Raw genomic sequence first — 6,045 nt, 5'->3', positions numbered from 1 at the left:
ACTTACAGATGTCTCGATAGGCGAGAAGTCCCATGTTGTTTTGGGTCAGCTGCATAGTCCTTTCTGCAGTGGATGCAAATCGCCCGCGCTCTATCCATCTTCGTGAAGTGATTCCATACTTTTGATCTTGGTTTTGCTTGTGGTGTATTTATTGGTTGTGGATAGGGATGGTGTTGGACACTGATGTTTGTTGCAGCATTTTCAGTGTTCCCCCGCATCTTTTTGCTTCTGTCAAGCACCAAAGGTGATTCACAAATCACAATGCCTACTTTCTGAATTCTGTGCATCTGTTTCCTTCAGGTTTCCATTCTCAATTACACGCATGTCACTGAACTGAGGAGAACCAAAGTCTCCATGATAAGGTGCCTTCAAACTGTGCCTGTTCTGTTTCATCATAGCATAAAATAGACTCGAGAAGTGTCGTCTGCTCACTGTCTTCTCGGCAATCCAGTGGCAGGAAAAACAGGGGGTAATCCAGTTTAGAGAGCTGACTGACATCTTTCGAGAAACAAGGCCTGTTCAAGAAAAATGCATCTCCAGCAACCCCCCCCCCCTGTCCCTTCTGTAGGTGATGCCCCACACGGCCACACATGAAGTGTTTCACAAAAAACTATCACAATTGAGGTTCACGTCCCACAGAACTACCACTTTTAAAAAAGTGACTAATAACTACCAAAAAATTAAAAACTCGTGACTAAAAACTACCACTTTTAAAAAATGGCCAGTTTAGAAGACTTAAATGTGTTTATGACATACGGGGCCCATCTGTCAGGGCAGACGTGGCGGGAAAGTCAACTCCGTGTATTTTTTACCGTCAAGTTGACCATTACGACAAGTGGACCCCACACATCAGCATCACCTTCTTCCTCCTATCTCTTTGACATTTCAACAAACATCTTACCAGCAGTAGAGCAGCGCACCGGCGGTAGTCCGGGATGCCGAATCGCCGATGAAGTCTATCACCACCTTCGCAGCAGAGATCCAGCAGGATGCCGTGGACGCCGCCGGCAAGCCGGATGGCGGCGTGCCCCGGCCGTCTCGGGTCCGCCATCTTGCTCTTCTCACCGCCACCTTATGCGCACCGATCTTCTACACGCACTACGGCGTACCAGGCAGCATGGGTGGAGTTGGCCAAGCACCTACTCCGCCATGGCCACAACACCGTCCTCGCCGTCGTCGACCCACCGGACGGCGACGCCGCCTCGGCCGCCGCCGTGGCCCGACTCGCCGCGGCTAACCCTTCCATCGCCTTCCGCCTCCTCCCGGTCCCTCCCAGCTCGGACCCCGCCGCGCACCCGGTCAGGCGCGCCCATGACACGCTCCGCCTCGCCAACCCCGCGCTTCGGGCCTTCCTGCGCAAGCTGCCGGCCCCCGCCGACGCGCTCCTGCTCGACATGTTCTGCGTCGACGCGCTCGACGTCGCCACCGAGCTCGCCCTCCCCGCCTACTTCTTCTTTGCCTCCGCCGCCAGCGACCTCGCCGTCTTCCTCAACTTGCCGTACCTCTACCCCCGGCCTGCCGTCCTTCAGGGACATGCGCGACGCGCTCGTGCGTTGCCCCGGCGTGCCGCCGATCCGCGCGGTGGACATGCTGGTCACGGTGCAGGACAAGGAGAGCGACCTCACCAAGGTCTGGCTGCACCAGTTCAAGCGCATCGCGGAGGGGAGGGGCGTGCTGGTCAACAGCTTCGACTGGCTGGAGCCCACGGCCCTGAAAGCGCTCGCCGACGGCGTCTGCGTGCCCGACCGACCGACGCCGAGGGTCTACTGCATCGGGCCATTGGTGAACGGCGGCGACGCGGGCGCAGGCGGCGAGAAGCGGCACGAGTGCCTCGCGTGGCTCGACGCGCAGCCGGAGAAGAGCGTTGTGTTCCTCTGTTTCGGCAGCAAGGGCGCCTTCTCGGCGGCGCAGCTGAAGGAGATCACTCGCGGGCTAGAGAGCTCCGGGCACCGGTTCCTGTGGGCGGTGAGGAGCCCGCCGGAGGAACAGAGGGAGTTCCCCGAGCCGGACCTCGAGCGGCTGCTCCCGGCTGACTTCTTGGAGAAGACGAGAGGCAGGGGCATGGTGGAGGAAGAAGGTGATGCTGACGTGTGGGGTCCACCTGCTAACGGTCAACTTAACGGTAAAAAATAAGCGAAGTTGACTTTCCCGCCACGTCGGCCCTGACAGACGGGCCCTACATGTCATAAACATATTTAAATCTTCTAAACTGGTCATTTTTTGAAAGTGGTAGTTTTTAGTCACGAGATTTCAATTTTTTTGGTAGTTATCAATCATTTTTTTAAAAGTGATAGTTCTGTGGGACGCGAACCTTAATTTTGGTAGTTTTTTTTTGTCAAACACTCCCCACACATGCATTCCTAAATCCCCACATATGAGCATCGGCAATGTAGAATACCACATCACATGTTGAAATGCATACTCCGTTAATGCGACAACCATCAAAATGTAACCGCCCATTCTTGAGGCTACCACCATGGGACATACCATTTTTGTTATTGCAATATGGAACCCAGGTCTGAGCCAATGGCAGCTTGTGTCCTTCACAAATAATTGTGAGAATTTGCAATATATCAACCAGAGCAGGCCGTGATTTAGTATCTTGAAAGGTGAAAGGACAACAACAGTTATTAATTAGAATAACAATACGTCAGCTTGATGTTTTTTAAGGTAATAAAATATTCCTTCTGAAAACTTTGGAACACCAGTACACTTCCTAGACTATTTTCTTGATGTAAAACCAAAAATAGCCCACACTAACACTTCCATAGCATAAATGGTTTGATCCAAGCTTATTCACATCGAACCTCAAAACCAGTTTATCAAATATGCAATTTACAAGAGGGACATAAACTACATTGTAGATTGCCAAGCAATTAAATTGTTATTCTGACCTATTGTCAAAGAAAATTGTACTCTGACCGAACATTTGCGTGAAGAACCTAGCCTCAAGTCCTGTACACATCAGATCAGTCTCACTCCCAATTCATCTTATTTGCGATAATTATAAGTTCAAGAGCAGCAACATATGACTTTGATGTGGATCAAACACAGGTAACTGAGGCAAAAGGCAACGGTGATTTTAGAGAGCACATCTCTGTTAAACTTTCTTGAAATGGACATCACTGTTAATCTTTCTCGGAGATGGGCCAACTTTATGATGAACATTTAGCCATCTATAATACCTAAATAGTTCATCCCCACTATGCTATTTCTCTAGACAGGCAGCCTATCCACCTCAGCAAACTGCCACATCAGCGATTATTTTCCATTTTAACCATTTTTTATTGACATTTTTATATGCCGCTTCGTTGCTCCGTTTTCCAGACTTAAAGTGCATACCGAAGTCCAATGGTCTCCAAACGCAAACATAAGAAAGAAGCCCAACTGTCTGTCCCCACGCCCACGGCATACCCTTCGTTTCCACCTCCCGGCTGTAATGTCAAAACAAAAAACGCAGCAGTCGCACCCGCTGCCGCCCGTGATGGCGGAGGGGGCGGCGGCCTGCCCGGGCCGGCAGAGGCGCCGCGGCCGTACGAGCTGGTGTTCGCGGCGGCGGAGCTCCGCTCCATGGACTGCAACCTCTCGGCGCTTTGCGACAACGTCCAGGCAGAGGGATTCGGCTCCGGCGGCTTCTCCAATGTCGTTGTCAAGGCCATGGGCGTCACCTACCGTCTTCACCGTCTCCTCATCTCCCGCAGCACCTATTTCAGGTGGGCTTCCTTCTCGAATACAGATGCGGCGACCGAGTATTTAGGATTCCATATACTGTCAATGCATCAGTACGTCTATTGGGCTGCGCCGTGTGGATGTTTCAGTACGTCTCATCCCCTCCCTTCAGCAAGCAGCACACTGTACATGAGGAGATTGACCCCAAAGTCCTAAGTTGGCTATGGTTATCCCATCCTCAAATCCCCAAAAGTATGCAGTTTCCATTTTCCTTTGTCATGTGCATGTCAACAAAAAAGAGATTAGTGTTAGATTCTCATGTATCAGATTCAGTTGTTTGCCTTGAAGTTGTTTATATTTATCAGGAGGAAGAGGTCAGTCTTTCCCATCGAAACTTAATTGAGTACAATTTCGAATTTTAATCTTCCCAAGCCTGCACAGTGAATGATAATGGTTTTTGTGATACATGAGCCAGTACCATCGCTCATCTTGATCTGCTATTTGGATGACAACACTTTGGTGGAATTGTACTTCTCTCCATGTTGTTTGCAGGCAAGCCAATGTTACAGATCCAGCCAGGATAACTTGACTTCGGTGGACATGTACTTCTCTCCGTGTTGTTTGCAGGCAAGGCATTGTTACAGATCTAGCCAAATTAAATTAACATGTTTGTTCTCCTCATATTCCCTATCTAATGGCTGGTTGTACGTGGGATGTGGCTTGGGAAAAATATTATTTTCGTAATTGTTCAACCATTTGAATGTTTATGGCACATGTAATTGTTTGTACACAAGTATCAACTGCAGATAGTGTTGATGAAAGTCTGAGGTATGTTCTCCACATTAAAAAATATAGATAAGTTCAATTGAGCTATCTGGATTGATGTCTTTCTTATATTTACAATATGTATATCATTGTATCATGACCCGTGTAGCTGTATGCCCATGAAATATTTGGTAATAACAGTATTGAGCATCCCTAAGTGATCTTAGATATGCCTTTGCAGGTTGTGCTTTACGATATACCAAGTGAGAGATTTGACAAGAACTGGTATTTTCCAATCGGAGAGGTTTCTTCATCATTTTGTGGGAAGTACAACATTTAACATGTGTTTGTCTTAGTTATGTTTCCAACCAGTGTATCATCGAGTAATTTCTATTCCAAAAGTGTCGTAGTTTTCCCTTGAAAAAAGAACAATTCTACTTAATCGACAATAGTGGTCATAGGCTAGCATTCAAAGATGTGCTTCCCTTTTAGCTTTTGCCAAATATCTTCAGAATTGTACCGTCACTCACCTGAATAATCTTTTGATCTCCATAGATGCTATGTTTGTCACCATATTTAATCCCAGTCTACTACTCCCTCCTTCCCAAAATAAGTGACTCAACTTGTATAGCCATTCATTGGCCCATGCTTTGCTGATTGATTCAGATCAAGTCTATTGTTTGCTTGAATTTGTACTGTGAGAAGTTTCGAAAGAAGACAAGTTCTTCTTAACCCATTTCAGTTGAAAGTCAACTCCCATAATTTAGAGGGAAAAGGAATAAGTCTTCATCAGTATCGACTATCGAGGCACCGTTCCATACGTCAATCCTCTGATACACTATTGTAGTGCAATTTAGATATATCAAATCATGTTGACACTCAAGAATTGTTAATACAATAAGATCGAAAATTGATATCTATACTCTGGCCGTGCATCCATTAAGACTCTGTCTATTACCAGTGAAGAACCTATTCTCTTTGCTATTAAATTGTAGACCTTGGAAATTTTAGTGCTGATTTGTGCTTCTATTTAGTTGCAATGCTACTTTTAATGACTACCAAGAGATCCCGCAGCAATGCGCGGGGTGTCATCTAGTTTACACAATGCAGCACCACAAAGTAATTTAGCTAATACTCTGTATAATCGATCGTGTACTTCCAAAAATGGTCTAGATAAGAGGTCATGACTAAACAGAGACACAACTTTCTCAATCAATCATGCTTACACGCCTACTCTGAGGCCTCAAGAACAGCATTAAGTCTCAGCTATCATCATCAGAATTACTACGTTCAGCAGCAGAAGAGAACTACAAGCTTTGTTTGCTAGCCACGACGATCACAGCCGAATCTCCCCTTCCTCTAAATCTTCTTGGAAGCTTTGACCCTGCGGCTGCTGCTGCTGCTTCAGGTCGTCGTCGTCGTCAGCCTTGTCCTTCAGGAAGAGTCCCATCTGTCGCAACAAGTTGTTCGACCTCGCCGTGTTGTACTGATCGATGCCGAGCACCTTCACGTCCTCGTCTAGGCTCTCGTTGAACATTGCCGTCCTCTCCATCTCGAGCACTTGCTGACGGGCCTTCTCCCTCGCCCGGGACGTCGCCTCCTTTCGCCGCC

General features: G+C 47.6%; 1 pseudogene; it reads left to right on the top strand.

The window, feature by feature from the left end:
• Window positions 1–923: 923 nt before the first annotated feature.
• LOC119299727 lies at window positions 924–4,701 on the top strand (annotated as a pseudogene).
• The last annotated feature ends 1,344 nt before the right edge of the window (window positions 4,702–6,045 follow it).

Source organism: Triticum dicoccoides, chromosome 5A (assembly GCF_002162155.2).
Source record: "Triticum dicoccoides isolate Atlit2015 ecotype Zavitan chromosome 5A, WEW_v2.0, whole genome shotgun sequence".
Taxonomy (NCBI): Eukaryota; Viridiplantae; Streptophyta; class Magnoliopsida; order Poales; family Poaceae; genus Triticum; species Triticum dicoccoides.
The sequence above is the reverse complement of the archived record's forward strand: the minus strand, read 5'-3'. Positions and strand labels throughout refer to the sequence as shown.